Source organism: Sapajus apella, unplaced genomic scaffold (assembly GCF_009761245.1).
Source record: "Sapajus apella isolate SASKATOON/1434 unplaced genomic scaffold, GSC_monkey_1.0 scaffold153, whole genome shotgun sequence".
Taxonomy (NCBI): domain Eukaryota; kingdom Metazoa; phylum Chordata; class Mammalia; order Primates; family Cebidae; genus Sapajus; species Sapajus apella.
In genome coordinates, this window is record NW_022437093.1 from 363,694 (window position 1) to 382,168 (window position 18,475).

Consider the following 18,475-nt stretch of genomic DNA (forward strand, 5'->3'; position numbering starts at 1 on the left):
TTTTTTTTTTTTTTTTTTTTTTTAAATTTTTAGTAGAGATGGGGTTTTGCCATCTTGCCTAGGCTGGTCTTGAACTCCTGACCTTGTGATCCACCCACTTGGCCTCCCAAAGTGCTGGGATTACAGCCACTGCACCGGCCTTTTTTTTTTTTTTTTTTTTTTTGAGATGGTGTTTCATTCTTGTTGCCCAGGCTGGAGTGCAATGATGCGGTCTTGGTTCACTGCAACCTCCACCTCCCAGGTTCAAGCATTTCTCCTCCCCTCAGCCTCCCAAATAGCTGGGATTATGGGCGCCCGCCACCACACACGGCTAATTTTTGTATTTTTGGTAGAAATGGGGTTTCACCATGTTGGCCAGGCTGGTCTCGAACTCCTGACCTCAGGTGATCCACTTGCCTTGGCCTCCCAGAGTGTTGGGATTACAGGTGTGAGCCACTGCACCCAGCCTAAACACTCTCTGAACACAGAAGGCTGCACAAGAGGAAATGGGCTCTGATTAATGTAGGAAAGACTGCAGTCTGACATGAGGAAGAACTTCCGCTAGAATATAAGCTTAATGAAGCTCTGCTCAAGATGTCTAGGGTAGTCAGGTAAGGAGAGGGAGCCTGGAGCAGGGCTTCCCAAAAGGGAGATGGGGGAGCCAAGAACAAATGAAGGAAGAGGTCACTCACCCCAGGAGCTTCCCGGCAATCTTGGAGTTGTAGATGTCACACTGGTGCAGTGGACCCATGTGGCCTGAGGTTTTGCACAGCGCTTCATGGAACTGGAACTGGAGCACTAGACAGAGGAAGTACCTGGGGAGAGAAACATGAAGGCAGGCTGGGGAGTGGAGACCAGGAGAGGGAAACTCAGAGCCACTTGGGACCAGGCAGCTCTGACATGCAAAGGCCACGAGGGCCCCATGTCAGCAATCACTGCCTGGGCAGAGGCTCCTTGGGCAGGGTCTAGCCTTGGGCTGACCCTAGAGTACTGGTGTAGGGGGTTCTCCTTCTCTAGCTTTCTGAACCAGCAGTCACCCCAACTCTTGCCTCCCTGACTTGCTGTCCCCTGAGAGACAGCAGGGATGGTCTAGAATATTCCCATCAGCTCGGCCCTGGCATTGGACCTGAAATAAAAGCTCAAAGGATTCTAGGTCAGAGGCCTCAGAAGGCTGTGCAACCCAACGGGAAGAGATGGGCAGGGGTGCAGAGTGACATTTGGACCTAGGGCCTTCCTGCAAATCCTCGGCCCAGTTCCCATGCCCTTCAACTCTTAGGACTGGTGCTGCCAACAGAGCCCAGACCTTTACTGTATGTAGGGCACACTGGCAGAAATGTGGAACTTGGCACCTGGATCAAAGTCTTCCTCTGAGCGAGGAACAGTGGGCACAAGCCCTGGTACTTCTGCCTGGCAGGGAAAAGACAGAAGCCTTGGTGGTGGTGCCTGGAAGCTTCTCAGAGCCTTTTTCTTTTTTCTTTTTTTGATACAGAGTCTTGCTCTGTTGTCCAGGCTGAAGTTCAGGGGCATGATCTCGGCTCACTGCAAACTCTGCCTCCTGGGTTCAAGTGATTGTCTTGTCTCAGCCTCCCAAGTAGCTGGGATTACAGATGTGAGCTACCACACCTGGCCTGGCTTTTTCTTTTCAAAGCACCTGCATGTCTACAAAACTGGACTTGGCAGGCTGAGGATACCTAATGCATTTTACTGATTAAATTAATGAAAACACATGGGATTGGGAATCAGAGTAAATCAATAGCAGTTAACACTGAGCACTTCCTCTATTCTCAGAACCATGCCCGGCTCTCCATATAGACTCACGCATGCACTCAACACTATCCTGGTTTCTGGGGGAGGAATCAGTGAGAGAGCACAGGAGCCAAGGCCCCTGCTTGCATCCTAACCATGGGGGACAGATTATAGACCAATAAATAAGGTCATTTCATCTAGTAAGAAGTGCTGAGAAGAAAATAGAGTAATATCCCTGTGGGGTAATACTACTATTATTTCCATTTTGCAGATGAGGAAACCAAGGTTTGGAGATCAGGGAACTGGCTGCAGGACACAGAGCTAGTCACAGCCACACCCTGATAAGCTGAAGATCTGGTTTTGCCCCTCTGAGCTGTGCGACTGTGGGAAAGTTGCTGATCCTCTCTGAGGCTTGTTGTAAAATGTCTATAAAATGGAAGGAAGTAGGGCAGGTGTGGTGGCTCATACCTGTAATCCCTCCCAGCACTTTGGGAGGCTGAGGTGGGAGGATTGCTTGAGCCCCAGAGTCCGAGACCAGCCTGAGCAACAAAGTGAGACCCTTTTCCTACAAATACAAAAATGAGCCAGGTATGCTGGTGCACATGTGTAGTCCCAGCTACTTGCGTGCTGAGGCAGGAGTGTCGCTTGAGCCTGGGGGTCAGGGCTGCAGTGAGCCATGACTGCACAACTGCACTCCAGCCTGGGCAACAGAGTGAGACCCTGTCTCAAAAATAAGGCTTTGTCGTTGGCTACTGGAGCCGCAGAACTATCTCCGAGGTTAACAGAGTGTCAGGAGCTTCCCTCCGGTTGACAGGGCCCTATTTAAGGCCCAGGGAGTCACCACTTCTCCTGCTTAGCCCCTGGGTGCCATCAGCGGGGGTGGCAGGCAGGGCTGACAGAAGCCTTCTGCAGGTGCCTGAGATGGCCTGCGAGGGTGACCTTAGAGAGACACAAGGTCAAGACTCTGCCGAGCCCACCGGGGGACCTGCTCCTGAAGTCAAGGGTGGGAGTGAGAGGACAATGGGAGGAGCTCCCAGCTCTGCCACCTGCTGGTTTGCTGTGTGACCTTGGACTGGTGTGTGACCTCTGTGAGCTTCAGCTGCTGCTTCTGTGAGCTGAGTGTTTTGAAATGATCACAGTGCAAGGTGGTTGTAAATGTTCAAATTAAATATAAAATGCTGGGCACAGTGGCTCATGCCTATAATCCCAGCACTTTGGGAGGCCTAGGCAGGCAGATTGCATGAGCCCAGGAGTTTAAACCTGGGCAACATGGCAAACCCATCTCTACAAAAAAAATTACAAAAAACTAGCCAGGTGGGGTGGTGCACGCCTACAGTCCCAGCTACTCAGGAGGCTGAGGCGGGAGGATTGATTGAGCCTGGGAGGTCAGAGCTGCAGTGAGCTGTGATCTTGCCGCTGCAGTCCAGCCTGAGGGACAGAGTGAGGCCCTGTCTCAAAAAACAAAGAAAAAAGGTAAGAGCTTATTGCAAAGCCAGCAGCGCCCCCCAGCAACCCCAAATCACACTATGACCAGCAGCCTGACGCTGGTCAGTTTGAGGCCTGGCAGACATGGAGAAGCCCTGGTCACAGGCATTTACTATCCCATTGAATGGCCAGGGGTCCCTCACTCAAGAGTGATGCTGTCCAGCTGCTGGTGTGTTCCCATGGCCACTTGGGGATGCTAAGCCCTAGGCAGGCATGTGTGCATGTTAGGGGCCTGGCTTTCTCCCATGGGAATTCTTTCCCCCAGAAAGGAAAGTGCTCAGGCCCCTGCATGCCCCATTGCCTGGCACCAGTGGGGGAGGGAGGTGCGGTAGGGCCTGGCTGGTGGTCAGTGTTCTGTGATTGGAGAAGCCCAGTTGCAAGCATCGTGTGAGCTTCCCAGCCACCCAGGAAGCAGGTGGGGCCACCACCAGGGTCCATTTTTCACAGATAAGGAGACTAAAGCCTGGAGAGGCTAAGAGACCTGGTCAGTGCCTACATCCCACCTGGTGGAAGATTACGGCCCATCTGGTGGAAGATGGTGCCCAACCCACCTTAGGTTCCACCACTGCTGGTTGTAGACGTCCTTCCGGATGGTGCCATCAAAGACCTTCCAGCGAAACAGGTCCATCAGGTAGCTGAAGTGGATGAAGGCAATCTTCTCCAGGGCAATTCTCATCAGGAAATTGATCTCATCCTCTGGGAAGAGGGTGAGGGCAGTCAGGAGGTGACCCCTGGGCTCTCCTTCCAGTGGCTTTCCTGGAGAGCCCTGACCCCACCCAGCCCTAGCTGCTCCAGGCTTGGGCTGCCCTCCTGCTGGGCCCTTATACTCATCACCTGAGTCCTGGTGCTCGAGGCTGAGCAGGACTTGGTTGAGCAGATAGTTGTGGGAGGAGGCCGAGAGGGTGATCACAGACCCCACAGCCTCTTCGAAGGCTGGGTTGGCGCCTGCGCAGAAGATGATGGAGTGGTTCTTATACTGCAGGAAGTAGTGGATGTGGCCCATCTCGTGGAATGTGGAGAGCAGGTCTTCTGTGGTCACTTCCGTGCACTTCTTTATCCTACGAGCAAAGGGCATGGGTCAAGGAGTGTGGAGAGTCCTTGAGGGATTGGGTGGTGGGACTGGAGCCCAGATGGCCAGATGGGCCTTGGCAGTTGTTCTTTTTTTGGGGGGTTAGACAGAGTCTTGCTCTGTCACCCAGGCTGGAGTGCAGCAGTGGCACAATCTCTGCTCGCTGCAGCCTCCACCTCCCAGGTTCCAGTGATTCTTCTGCCTCAGCCTCCTGGGTAGCTGGAATTACAGGCACACACCACCATGTCCAGCTAATTTTTGTATTTTGAGTAGAGAAGGGGTTTTACCATGTTGGCCAGGCTGCTCTTGAATTCCTGACCTCACGTGATCTGCCCATCTTGGCCTCCCAAAGTGCTAGGATTACAGGTGTGAGCCACTACGCCCGGCTAGCAGTTGTTCTTTCTCACTCCAGGCCCCACATCCAACCAGCAACCAAGCCCTTTGCTCTCATGCCACATTTTCCTTCTGTGTTTCTCGCTTGCCTTCCCTGTCCCCTGCTCTAGCTCTCTCCGGCCTACACTCCTAAGACAGGCAGACAGGGGAGGGGAGAGGGCCGGGCGTGTGGTGCCACTGTGAGCACCTGAAGTCATCGTCATGGTAGAAGTTCCAGGCGGAGGCGTCACACTCAACCTCTCGCCTATCGGTTGGCCTAGTCAGCATTGACTTTTTCCAGAAACTGGGTGGGGCAGGCAGCAGCCCCAAGGAGGTGAAGAATTTCTCAGCCTCTTCAAATATTTTCTTTGGCTTCCAGTGCTGAGGGAGAAGAGGGGGTGTGTGGGGTGCTGTGCTGTTTGCCCAAGGATGTCGAGAGGGAGGGGCAGGGACAGACAGGCCAAGCACTAACCTGACCTTTCATGATCTTTGTGGCATCCTTGGGGGTCTTCTTCGGAAAGGGCAGGACCAGGTCTAAGATGTTACGTTACCCCAGGACTGAGCCTACATGTTTCCTGGAAGAAGCGGAGAGGGGCTGAGAGGAGGCTGGGGACAGTTTCTGCCCTTATCGGTGCTCACCTCAGCCACCAACAGGGCCTGTACCCAGGAGGTGGGCAGGAATGGGCCCCCTTAGGGGGATGAGCTTGGGCCTGGTGCATGTAGGCATGCAGGTTCAGGCAAAGCGGCCACAGCTCCTGGAAGATCTGCTCCAGGTCTTGCCCCAGGGTGTCTGACTCATACTTGGGGCGCCACAGGGCCCCCATGTCTTTGTAACCTGGGACAGGAGAGAGGACTCGCTAGGAGCTCACTGTATTAACCTTTAGCCCTGGCCGGCAGGAGACCCAGACACCTTCTGGGGAAGCCACTCAACCTTGCTGACTCTCTGGGTCTTCTTTGGCAAAACGGGGAGAATACCTGCCCATTTCAGAAAGGCACTGAGCAAAGTCCATGATCCGAGCCCCCCACCATGCCTGCAAGGCGCTGTGGTCTCTCTCACCCCACCTCATCTTCGCATTGTGGCCACCTGGACTTCTTTGGGATCTCCCAGAGCACTGGCTCCTCCCGCGAGGAGCCTCTGCCTAGGATGTCTTCTTTCACGTCTTGCTCCCCAACTTTTCCTCATCTTTCAGGTCTTGGATAAATGTCAGAGGCCTTCCCTGACCACTTGTCGGCAGCAGCCTCTTCTCATTCTCTCTCAGCAGCCCCTTCCTATTCCACATCACCCCAGGTGGTTTTACTAAACATGACTATCTCCCCGCAGGACCGTAGGTGCGTGAGGGCAGGTGCCTGTCTTCACCTGTGTGTCCTTAGAACCTCCCAGCACCCAGCACATAGGTGCTCTATGAATATTTGGAGAGCCCAGCTGCAGGGCTCACAGGTCCTGTCTCCAGGGCCCTACGGCCGCCTTTGCCCCTTCCTTGGCATCATTCTGAGCCCCGTGGTGTCCCGTCTGCTCACCGTTGAGCTGCACAGCCTTGTCGCTGAGCTGCACGTAGTGCTCAAAGGTGGTGCGGATCTGGCGGCCCACGGCATCCCGCCAATCCTGCCAGGCCCACAGCAGCTCCTTCTCATCCGTGGAGGTGGCCATGACTTCTTCGAGTTCTATGCCCAGAAAAGGAGCCATGGGAGACCCACTCCATCCACCTCTTCCCTAGCCCTGCCCACAACAAGGGAGGATGGGTGGGGGCTGGGAGGGGCCCCTGGAAGGAACAAAGTGCTGGAGATTTCTGTGGTTGGGTAGAGCAGGGCTGGGGTGCTCACCAGCCTCCAGGGACAGGCAGGGCCCCTCGTTCAGGCACACCTGGGCCGTAGTGTACGTGGTCTCCATGTAGGCCAGAAGCTCATGTACTGGGGAGGGCAAGTGTTACCCAGGGCAGGCCTGTGCCCCTGGGCCCACCCCCAGTGCTTGCCCCACCAGCCAGGAGAGATCAGCACTCCCACCTCTACTCCTCTCCTTCTCCAGAGGAAGTTCTGATCCTGTCCCCTCCTCCACCCCACTGCCTCCCTCCTACCCCAGACACTCTGGCTCCCCCACCAGACCCTGGGGGCCAGGGAGCATGTGCCTAAAGGTCTGGGGGCCCCGTCCATCACCTCCTGCAGTTCATTCTTGGGCAGGGCCGCCCTTTCTATGTTCTGCAGCTTACTCAGCATGTGCTTCGCGTCCGGGTCCTGGAACAGGGTGAGCTTAAACAGGTGGGCCCGGGTGCCAAAGTAAATCATGAACTGGGACCTCTCCATGTCCTTATGCAGCTGCAAAGAGGGCCAGCAAGGTTGGGGGGTGGGGGAAGGGTCCCACTTGACTTCCAGGGCTGTGGCATTCCAACTGATTCCCTAAGGGAGCAAGATTCGCTAAGAGGGAGAGGGAGGAAGCCTGGGTCCCTAAAAGCAAGGAGGTGAGATTTACAAAGGACAAGAAGCAAGAGATTCTTGCCAGGAGAAAGTTTAGGGCTTCTAAGAGGCCCAGAGCTTGCAGCCTGCTTTGACGTGTACTCTGGGGCTTCCCTTATTCCTCTAGCTCGGGATGGGGCAAGGAGATGTGGTGCCTATGCCCCCAAGATCCCTGAAAAGAGCAAAGAGAGGAGAGGCTGGGGAGGAGGTGGTACCACACTATCTCCTCCTGATTTTTCTGGTGATGTTGGTGACATAGTTCCAAGCAGCCTCCATGAACTGGTTCAACACAACCTTGGCTGTTTGGTCATACAACTACAGGAACATCTTGGCCTCGGTCTCATTGTAGAAGTCATCTGCAGGGAAGGATATGGGCATCATTTGCTGGGAAGGTCCTGACTCCACCCAGTCCCCTTGTCTGGTCCCATGCTCCTTGGGGTCCCAGTCACACCTAAGCTATAATCACCCTTGATCCTGAGCCAAGGCACAATCTGCCCGTAACAGAGGAGCACAAGGAGGGAAGGTCCGGGGTGAGCCCATCTTGCTCCCATGACCAAGAGAACGGCAGAGCTGGCTGGGGCTATGGGCCAATCACAAGCTAGCTCCATATTGTGACATCAGGGCCCAGAGGCTCAGCCACAGAATGTTAGAACTGGAAAGCCCCGTCTACCTCCTGGTCCAACTGTCCCCATTTTACAGATGAGGAGACTGAGGTCCAGAAAGTCAAGCCAAATGACTTGGTTCATGTAGTTAGCTAATGGCAGAGCCAAAAGGAGGAACCAGGAGTCTTGACTTTTAGGCCAGAACTCATTCTGCTCTCCTCAGTCAGTTTTCCCTGGGGCTGGAGCCACCCTTGTGTTATGGCCAGGGATTGATGAGGCCCTTCCTCCATAGGCTGGGGCCACTTCTGAGAAGGTGGATGGGATAATGGATGGATAGATGGAGGTGATATCTCTGGGTCTCTGGATGCCAGGTTATCTCTCCAGGTTCTCCTAACCTGACCTCTTACATTCACATGTTTGGCGTTTTTCTCTCTTACAGGCTGTGTGATCATCCCCAGGGCTGTGCAGGGCCCTCCCCATCACACCTGTTTTTCCAGGGAGAGCCTGATGTTATGAGTTTGCAAACAGGAGAGGGCACGCGAGGCAGTGACTGGGTGGGGTATGGAGAGGTGAGGCTGGCACCTTCCATCCAGGGTGCATGAGTACCTCAGCCTGGTCTGAAAACCAGCTGGAAAGACACCAGCTCTCTGTAGGCCCGTGGCGACCCCCAGTACTCTGACACTGAGGTCTGTGGAGGCCAGCTCCATCTGTCCCGCCTTGGGTTGCTCCTTAGACTCACTTCCCTCCACATGAAGAATCCCTGTACCCTGTGTTTTCTTCAGTTACTCTCAGCCCACGCCTGCTCGCATCTTCACAAAGGCCCTACCTCTACACATGGGCTGATACCACGATTAGAGAAACTGATCAAATACTCCCAAGATATGATTCATTATGGGTAAAATATATTTATAACCTAAAGAAAGAAAAAATTAGTGACACTTCTAATTAAGCTGATTGACTGAGCTCACAGGGAAGTCTCCCTTCCTGCTTCAAGCATATAGATATGTATTAGTCCATTCTCACATTGCTGTAAAGAGCTACCTGAGACTGGGTAATTTATAAAGAAAAGAGGTTTAATTGGCTCTGCAGTTCCACAGGCTGTACAGGAAGCAAGGCTGGGGAGGCCTCAGGAAACTTACAATTACGGTGGAAGGTGAATGGGGAAGCAGGCATGTCTTCCCTTGGCGGCAGGAAAGAGAGAAGGAGGAGGTGACACACTTTTAAACAACCAGATCTGCCAGGTGCAGTGGCTCATGCCTGTAATCCCAGAACTTTGGGAGGCTGAGGCAGGCAGATCATGAGGTCGGAAGATTGAGACCATCCTGGTCAGGAGATTGAGACCAACGTGGTGAAACCCCATCTCTACTGAAAATACAAAAAAAAAAAGGCCGGGCCCGGTGGCTCAAGCCTGTAATCCCAGCACTTTGGGAGGCTGAGGCGGGTGGATCACGAGGTCAAGAGATCGAGACCATCCTGGTCAACATGGTGAAACCCCGTCTCTACTAAAAATACAAAAAATTAGCTGGGCATGGTGGTGCGTGCCTGTAATCCCAGCTACTCAGGAGGCTGAGGCAGGAGAATTGCCTGAACCCAGGAGGCGGAGGTTGCGGTGAGCCGAGATCGTGCCATTGCACTCCAGCCTGGGTAACATGAGTGAAACTCCGTCTCAAAAAAAAAAAAAAAAAAAAAAGAAAATACCAAATGACAAACAAACAACCAGGCATGATGGCAGGCACCTGTAGTCCCAGCTACTTGGGAGGCTGAGGCAGGAGAATCACTTGAACTTAGGAGGTGGAGGTTGCAGTGAGCCAAGGTTGCTCCACTGCACTCCAGCCTGGGCGACAGAGTGAGACTTCATCTCAAAAAAAAACAAAACAAAACAAAACAAAAAAACAACAAAGCAGATCTTGAGAACTCACTCATTGCCAGGAGAACAGCAAAGGGGAAGTCCGCCTCCATGATTCAGCATGCCCACCTCTCCTCCAACACTGGACATGCCAGAGGGCATCCACCCAGAGAGCTGCAGCATTGGTGTGGCTGGACAGCTGATCCCAATGGAAATGAGGTCTCTGCCAAGCTGGGAGCTCCTGCAAGCATCAGGTGCATGCATGGGATTGTGCAGAATGCCGTTCCAGCTGAAGATGGCTGATGGGTCCAGTTTACCAAGTATAATAGAAAACCCAGTTATAGGAGGCACAATAATAATTACCAACCCTCACTGAGCACTTTCCAGGGGCTAGGGACCATGTGGGGGCTTTCAGCATATGAATCCTCACAACAAACCCATAAGGTAAATACTGTGATCAACACTTCCAGTTTACAGATAAGGAAACAGAGGCACAGAAAGTTTGAGGAATTTGCTCATAGTCACACAGCCAGCAAATGGTGGAAGAGGGGCTCGAATTCACATGGCTGGTTCCAGAGCTTGTGCTAGATTGCAGACACAATGAATGAAGCTGGCCGCAATGGAGGAAGGACAAGTCTCAGAGCAAGCAGAAGGTGACTTAAGATGCAGGTCTTTATGCCATATGTAAAAATTACTCAAATTAGATAACAGCTTATTTTCTTTTTTCAATTTAAGAGAGGACATTTAAGGCTGGGCGCGGTGGCTTATGCCTGTAATCCCAGCACTTTGGGAGGCTGAGGCGAGTGAATCACTTGAGGTCAAGAGTTCAAGACCAGCCTAGATCAACATGGTGAAACCCTGTCTCTCCTAAAAATACAAAAATTAGCCGGGAGTGGTGGCACATGCTTGTAATCTCAGCTACTCAGGAGGCTGAGGCTGGAGAATGGCTTGAACCGGGAGGCAAAGGTTGCAGTGAGCCAATATCACACCACTGTGCTCCAGCCTGGCAGACAGAATGAGACTCTATCTCGAAAAATAAACAGAATAAAAATTACAAAAGAGTACATTTAACGCCTTATCTTGGACAATGTAACAGTCATGAGGTCTTTGTGTAGAAGAAGAAGGGAACAAAAGAGCAAAGCCTACAAAATTCTTAGAACATGGGGGAAGTTTCATGACTTTGGATTTGGCAATGATTACTTGGATATGACACCAAAAGCATAGGCAACAAAAGAAAAAGTAAGCAAATGGAACTTCGTCAAAATTTTAAACTTTTGCATATCAAAAGACACTATAACAGCAAAAAGGCAACCCATGGAATGGGAGAAAATATCTGTTACTCACAGACATGCTAAGGAATTAATATCCAGAATGTATAAAGAACTCCTCAAACTCAGCATTCAAAGATGGGCAAAGGGCCGGTTGCAGTGGCTCACGGCTGTAATCCCAGCACTTTGGGAGGCCGAGGTGGGTGGATCACCTGAGGTTAGAAGTTCGAGACTAGCCTGACCAAAATGGTGAAACCCCGTCTCTACTAAAAAAAAAATACAAAAATTAGCCAGGTGTGGTGGTGGGTGCCTGCAGTCCCAGCTACTCAGGAGGATGACACAGAATTGCTTGAATCTGGGAGGTGGTGGTTGCAGTAAACTGAGATTGCACTACGGCACTCCAGCCTGGGCAACAGAGCAAGACTCTGTCTCAGAACAAAAAAGCAAGCAAGCAAACAACAACAAAAAACAAAGATGGGCAAAGGACTTGGGTAGACATTTCTCTAAAGAAGATATATGAGTTGCTCACTAGCACAGGAAAAGATGCTCAAATCACTAATCATTAGTGATTTGAGGCAAATCAAAGCCACCACCTCACACCCATTAGGATGGCTGTTATCAAAAAAACAGAAAACAAGAGTCAGTCAACATGTGGAGAAATTGGAAACCATGTGCATTGTTGGGTGGATGCAAAATAGCAGAGCCACTGTGGAAAACAGTCTGGTGGTTCCTCAAAAAAAATTAAACATAGAATTACCATATGATCTAGCAATTCTCCTGGGTTTAAGGAGTATATCTCCTGGGCATTACTCTCCTGAAAAAGCAGGGACTCAAACAGATATTTGTACACAGTTCTGTCAACCTGAAATAATAAAAAAGACCAGAATTCAGTTTAACAGGTTCATTCGAGTGTGAAGCTGAGGATGGGCATTCTCACAGACTCCAAAGAAATGGGGTCAGTGCTCTGAAGCTGAGAAGTTTAGGGTCTTACTTTATAGTCAGAAAACAAATTAGGTAGAATCATGACATTTCCCATATAAGGTTGGTTCGTGAGTTACAGCAATTTGATTAGTTATAGCTCATTTTCTTTTTTCAGTTTAAAAGAGTACATTTAACACATCTTGGACAATATGACAGTCATGAGGTCTTTGTGTAGGAGAGGAAAGAGGGAAGTTAATCTGTAATGAAGTTCAACAGTAAAGAGGAAAGGGATCTTCTCTGGAACCCTTCAGTTTTTTACAACATTTCACAAAACAATGTAGCTAAGGGGAAAAGGAGTAATCTATAATCAGGGAAACAAAGTTCATAGCTGTCTGTAAATGACCCAGGTCCCGTAATTACTTTCCTTCAAGGCTCAGAATAATTTAAAGTTTCAACAGCTTTGATTTTGAATTACCTTTTTCACAGTTCATAGTAGTATTTATTACTCACCATAGCCAAAAGGTGGAAACCCGTATGTTCATGAACGAATGAATGGATAAACAAAATGTGGTATATACATGTAATGTAATATTACTTAGCCTTAAGAGGGAAGGAAATGCTGACACATCCTGTAGCATGGATAAACTTTGAAAACATTATGCTGAGATAAGCCAGAGATAAAACAAATGCTGCACATTTGTTTTGTACCGTTTAATGGGTACAGAGCCTGGGTACTGTGGCTGTTTAATGGGTACAGAGGCCGGGTACTGTGGCTCATGCCTGTAATCCCAGCAGTTTGGGAGACTGAGGCGGGTGGATCACTTTAGTCTAGGAGTTTGAGACCAGCCTGGACAACATAAAGAGACCTCATCTCTACTAAAAAAGAATTTTTTTTTTTGAAACAGAGACTTGCTCTGTTGCCCAGGCTGGAGTGCAGTAGCATGATCCCAGCTCACTGCAACCTCTACCTCCCGGGTTCAAGTGATTCTTCTGCCTCAGCCTGTTGAGTAGCTGAGATTACAGGCACCCCCCCACCATGCCGCTAATTTTTTTTTTTTTTTAAAGAAAGAAAGAGAAAGAGAAAGGGGGAGAGAGAACAGGAGTCTTGCTCTATTGCCCAGGCTGGAATACAATCTAAAATTAGGTATTAAAAACCTCTTTTATGCTGATAATTGTGCTTAACAGCGGAGACAGGAAGGAATAAGGGAAGAAAAAAACAAACAGCCAACCAATATTTCATTTAAGTCTGTGAAATGCTATGCAAATGCTGAAGAGTGATTTACTTCCAGTTATGTGATCACTTTCAAAATAGGTGTAATCTGATACTGAGAAAAATGTATGTTCTGTGGACCTGGAGTGAAGAATTCTATAAATATTCACTGAGTTTACTTGTTCCAGGTCTGAGTTCCCTGTTAATATTCTATCTTGTTGATCCGTCGAATATTAACAATGTGGTGTCAAAGTCTCCCGCTATTACTGTGCGGGAGTCCAAGTCTCTTTATAAGTCATTAAGAACTTGTCTTTTGTATCTGGGTGTTCCTATATTGGGTGCGTATATATTTATGATCATTGACTCCTGTTGTTGCATTGATCCTTTTATCATTATTTAATGTCCTTCTTTGTTTCTTTTAGTCTTGGTTACCATTAAAGTCTATTTTGTCTGAAAAAGAAAACAACTCCTGTTTTCTTTTCTTTTTTTTTTTTTTCTCTCCATTTGATTGGTAAGTCTTCCACCAACCCTTTGTTTTGAGTCTTTGTGTGTCCTTGCTTATGAGATGGATCTGGATACAGCAAACCGATGGGTTTTGACTTTTTATTCAATTTGCCTGTCTGTGTCTTTGATTGGGGCATTTAATCCATTTAAATTTAGGAGTATTTATGATATTTGTGAGTTTAATATTGTCATTTAATGCTAGCTGGCTATTTTGCCATTAGTTGATACAGATTCTTCATTATGGAGATACTCTTTACTTTTTGGTAAGTTTTTGGGATGATTGATACTGGTTGTTCCTTTCTGTGTATAGTGCTTCTTTCAGAAGCTCTTATAAAGCATGCCTGGTGTTGATGAAATCTCTGAGTGCTTGCAAAAAATTTTATTTTTCCTTCATTTATGAAGCTTAGTTTGGCTGGATATGAGATTCTGGGTTGAAAATTCTTTTTTTGAGGATATTGAATATTGACCTCCACTTTCTTCTAGTTTGTAGGGTTTCAGCTGAGAGAGCTGCTGTGAGTCTGATAGGCTTCCCTTTATGGGTAACCTGACCTTTCTCTCTAGCTGCCCTTAGAATTTTCTCCTTTATTTCAACCCTGGTGAATCTAACGATTATGTGTCTTGGAGTTGCTCTACTTGAGGAATATCTTTGTGGTGTTCTCTGTATTACCTGAAGTTGGGTATTTTCCTGCCTTACTAGGTTAGGAAAGTTTTCCTGAATAATATCCTGAAGAATATTTTCCAGCTTGGATTCATTCTCTTCATGACATTCAGGTACACCTATCAAACGTAAATTAGGTCTTTTCACATAGTCCCATATTTCTTGGAGACTTTGCTCATTCCTTTTTACTCTTTCTTCTCTAATCTTGTCTTCTCGTTTCATTTCATTAAGTTGGTCTTCAACCTCTGATATCCTTTCTTCTGCTTGATCAATTCGACTGTTAAAACCTGTGCCTACTTTGCGGCGTTCTCGTATTGTATTCTTCAGTTCCATTAATTCGCTTACATTCCTCTCTAGATTGTCTATTCTCATTAGGATTTCATCAAACATTTTTTCAAGGTTCTTAGTTTCTTTACATTGGGCTAGAACGTGTTCTTTTAATTCACAGAAGTTTCTTATTATCCACCTTCTGAAGCCTAATTCTCTTATTGGAACGCACTCATTTTCCATCAGTCCTTGTTCCCTTGTTGATTAGGAACTGTGATCCCCTGTAGAGGGAGAGGCGTTCTGATTTTGGGTATTCTCAGCCTTTTTACACTGGTTTCTTCCCATCATTGTAAATTTATCCACCTGTCGTCTTTGTAATTACTGACTTTCAAATTAGGTCTCTGAGTGGACGTCCAACTTACTGATTCCCAGCGCTGGAATCTGAGCAACCCACTGCGCCAGCCAAAACAGCGGCGATAAGATTCGTGGTGCTTTTCTGCCTGGGAATCTCCGGTCTGGCTTCCTTCTTGAGTCCCTTTTTCAATCAGCTGAATAGGCGACTTTGCCTTCCTGGAGCTCCAAACGTCGACCAAAAGGGGACCCAGTCCCATTTACTCTGCATCAAGAACCACTGCGCTGGGGCGCCGGCAAAACCGCCGTGCAGGCCATAAGAGTCACGCTGGCGACTCGTGGGGCTCGTCTGTTGGAAATCTCCTGGTCCGTGAGCAACAAAAATTTGTCTGAAAATGTGGCGTCCTCTCGTTCTCTGCGCTTTCACTGGGAGCTACAATCCTGAGCTGCTAGTAATCAGCCATCCTGGATCTCTCTCCTTTTTTTTTTTTTGAGACAGAGTCTTGCTCTGTCGCCAGGCACCAGGCTGTAATGCAGTGGCGTGATCTCGGCTCACTGCAACCTCCACCTCCTGGGTTCAAGCAATTCTCCTGCCTCAGCCTCTCAAGTAGCTGGGACTACAGGTGTATGCCACCACACCCAGCTAATTGTTGTATTTTTTTAGTAGAGACGAGGTTTCACCCTGTTGTCCAGGATGACCTCGATCTCTTGATCTCGATCCCAAAGTACTGGGATTACGTGCATGAGCCACCGCATCTGGCCTAATTTTTGTATTTAGGTGGGATTTTGCCATTGTTGGCCAGGCTGGTCTTGAACTCCTGATCTCAAGTGATCTGCCCACCTTGGCCTCCCAAGTGCCGGGATTACAAGCATAAGCCACTGCGCTTGGCCTCTACTAAAAACTTAAAAAAAATTATCTGGGTGTGGTGGTGCATGCCTGTGCTCTCTGCTACTGGGGAGGCTGAAGTGGGAGAATTGCTGGAGCCCAGGAGGTCGAGGCTGCAGTGAGCCTGGGCAACAGAGTAAGCACCTTTTTTGGGGGCACCTTGTCTCAAAAAAAGAAAGAGGGAACTTCTGGAAATGAAGGGTGGTGATGGCCGCACAATGATGCAACAATGTGAATGTACTCAGTGCCACTGAATTGTATGCTTACAAATAGTTACTATGGCAAATTTACATTATGTATATTTTGCCACAATTTAAAAAAAACTAGGTCTTTAAAGTGATCAGAGAACAGAATCTGTGAGGCAAAAATAGGCTTTTATGAAAACACAGGAGGTTTGAAAGAAACAGGGATGCTAAATGAAAAACATAGGAATTCAATTGGAACAATAAAACCCTCGAAGGCCAGATTAAGCAGTAGGCTAAAAATCAGAAGCACTGGGCCTGAGGACACAGCTAGGGAATCGCCAGGTACAGAGGACAGGAAACGGGGTGAGTGCTTTGAGCAAGAATTAGGAGACTGAGGGCAAGACAGAAAGCCTCAGGTAGGGTCTCATGGGGGTCCTCGAAGGAGAGGCGGGAGGATGAGGGAGAGGATGAGGGAGAGACGATATGGGAAGGGAGGATGAAGGAGAGAATGAGGCAGAGGCGACACAGGGAGGGAGGATGAGGGAGAAGATGAAAGAGAAGATGAAGCAGAGGCAACATGGGAGGGAGAGGATGAGGTAGAGGATGAGGCAGAGGCAACATGGGGAGGGAGGATGAGGGAGAGGAGTGGGTAGAGGCGACACGGGAAGGAGGACGAGGGAGAGGATGAGGCAGAGGTGACACGGGGAGGGAGGATGAGGGAGAGGATGAGGCAGAGGTGACATGGGAGGGAGGATGAGGAGAGGTGACCTGGGGAGATGGCTGAGTGCTCCCGGAACTGAGGCAAGCTGTGGGACCCCAGTGGACAAGCTCCGTGTGCTCCCAGTGAGAAGATAGTTGACCGACTGTGCAAGGACATGTGGTGGGAAAGTTCCTGGAAGGCAGCTGGGAGATGTGAGTTTTCAGTCCAGCTCCATCACCGGTTGCCCCGGGTCCTCTTCCTGTCTCAAGTGAGGTGACTGATCTGGACTTGGCTCACCTGGGGATGTGATGAAACTAGCTTTCTCAGATGACACATTCATTATAAAGAGAAGACACTCTGTACTAGGACTTTGTATATCATCTCATTTCATCTTCATGGCAATCCCGAGAGGGTTGATAAGAACTGTTTCATAGGAAAGCAAATGCAGACTGCAAACTGCCCAAGGTCACACAGGTAAGAAGTGCAGAGGTGGGGTTAGGCACTTTTTCACTCATGTTAAAAGTCAGTGTGGGGTAGGAAGCAGGGTGGGCAGATGGAGGAATGTGGAGGGTTGGAAGGGGTGCGGTGATCAGAGAAACTGTCTGGCAACCACCACCTGTAGCCAGCACAGGTGAGAGCTGGTTACCCAAGAGCAGATTGGCAGGCACAGCATGGGGATAGGCTCAGCCTTCAGGGCCACCGGGCTGAGAAACAGAAAACACTGGGCTGGCACCTCCTCCTCCTGTCGCCACCTCGTCTTCCTCTGCTACCTTCTAGGTATCCCCCACTCATCCCCTACTCACCCAAGGGAGCAGAGACAGACATCTAAAGAATGATACTATTTCAAAAAGTCCAGAGTAAAAGGCTGGCCAGGCCCATGCCCATGCCGTGTGGAGTTTCTCTTCTCCCAGCTGCAGCACAGTCCTTTGGGTTTTGAAAGCTCTGACAGGCAGCATGAACCTTTGTGGTTCATAAAAATAGAAAGTGGGGCTGGGCGCGGTGGCTCACACCTGTAATTCCAGCACTTTGGGAGGCTGAGGCCAACTGAGGTCAGGAGTTCGAGACCAGCCTGGCCAACATGATGAAACTCCATCTCTACTAAAAATACAAAAAATTACTGGGGCATAGTGACAGGGGCCTATAATCCCAGCTCCTCGGGAGGCTGAGACAAGAGAATCGCTTGAACCTGTGAGGTGGAGGTTACAGTGAGCCGAGATCACGCCACTGCACTCCAGCCTGGGCAATAAGAGCGAGACTCTGTCTAAAAAAAAAAAGGAAATGGGGTTATATGACGATGACCTTTGTCTGGTAAACAAAGAGCTTTCAAAACATAGGCTGGGAAAAGGGGGGATAATTCAAGAAGTCTTTATTTAGAGGATGTGTTTATAAATTCCATTGTCCTACGTAATCATAAACTTCCACCCTCTTTCAATCCTAAAATACCTCAGCCCCACATCCTGCCTTATGGAACGGGCCTGAATAGCCAAGCCTGTGTGCAACATACACACAGACGCGGACGCACACAGACATGCGTGGCAGCTGGAGATTAGGGGGCAGAAGCCACAGACTAATGTTACTGGGGGACGTTGGGAGATGGACCTGGCTAGGGTGAAGGCATCAGCAAAGCACAGAAGAGACTCAGGGTGGAGAGTTCGACAGAGGGGCCAGGGTGGCCAGGAAGCTCCTGGCCCCAGCAAATGGACCAACTTCTATTTGCCCCGGTTCGAAGTCTGGCATTTAAATATGGAAAAGACAGATATAGTTGTATGAAATGGTAAAAGGGTATATGACTGTAAATAGTGTGAGCCCATTTAAAATACACATGTGCTGAGAACAGAAGTTCCGGCAAGTTGTACAAAATGTCAGCAGGGCTTACCTCTTGATGTCGACATAAAGGGCTTTTATTTTTTATTACAGTTTTTTGCATTTTCCAAATTTCCACATAAACATGTACATAAAAGTTATAAAAATGTCCCTC

General features: G+C 49.1%; 1 pseudogene; it reads right to left on the minus strand.

Moving 5' to 3' along the window:
• Positions 1 to 7,707, minus strand: part of LOC116541679 — a 12,926-nt pseudogene extending 5,219 nt beyond the window's left edge.
• Between the last annotated feature and the right edge of the window lie 10,768 nt (positions 7,708 to 18,475).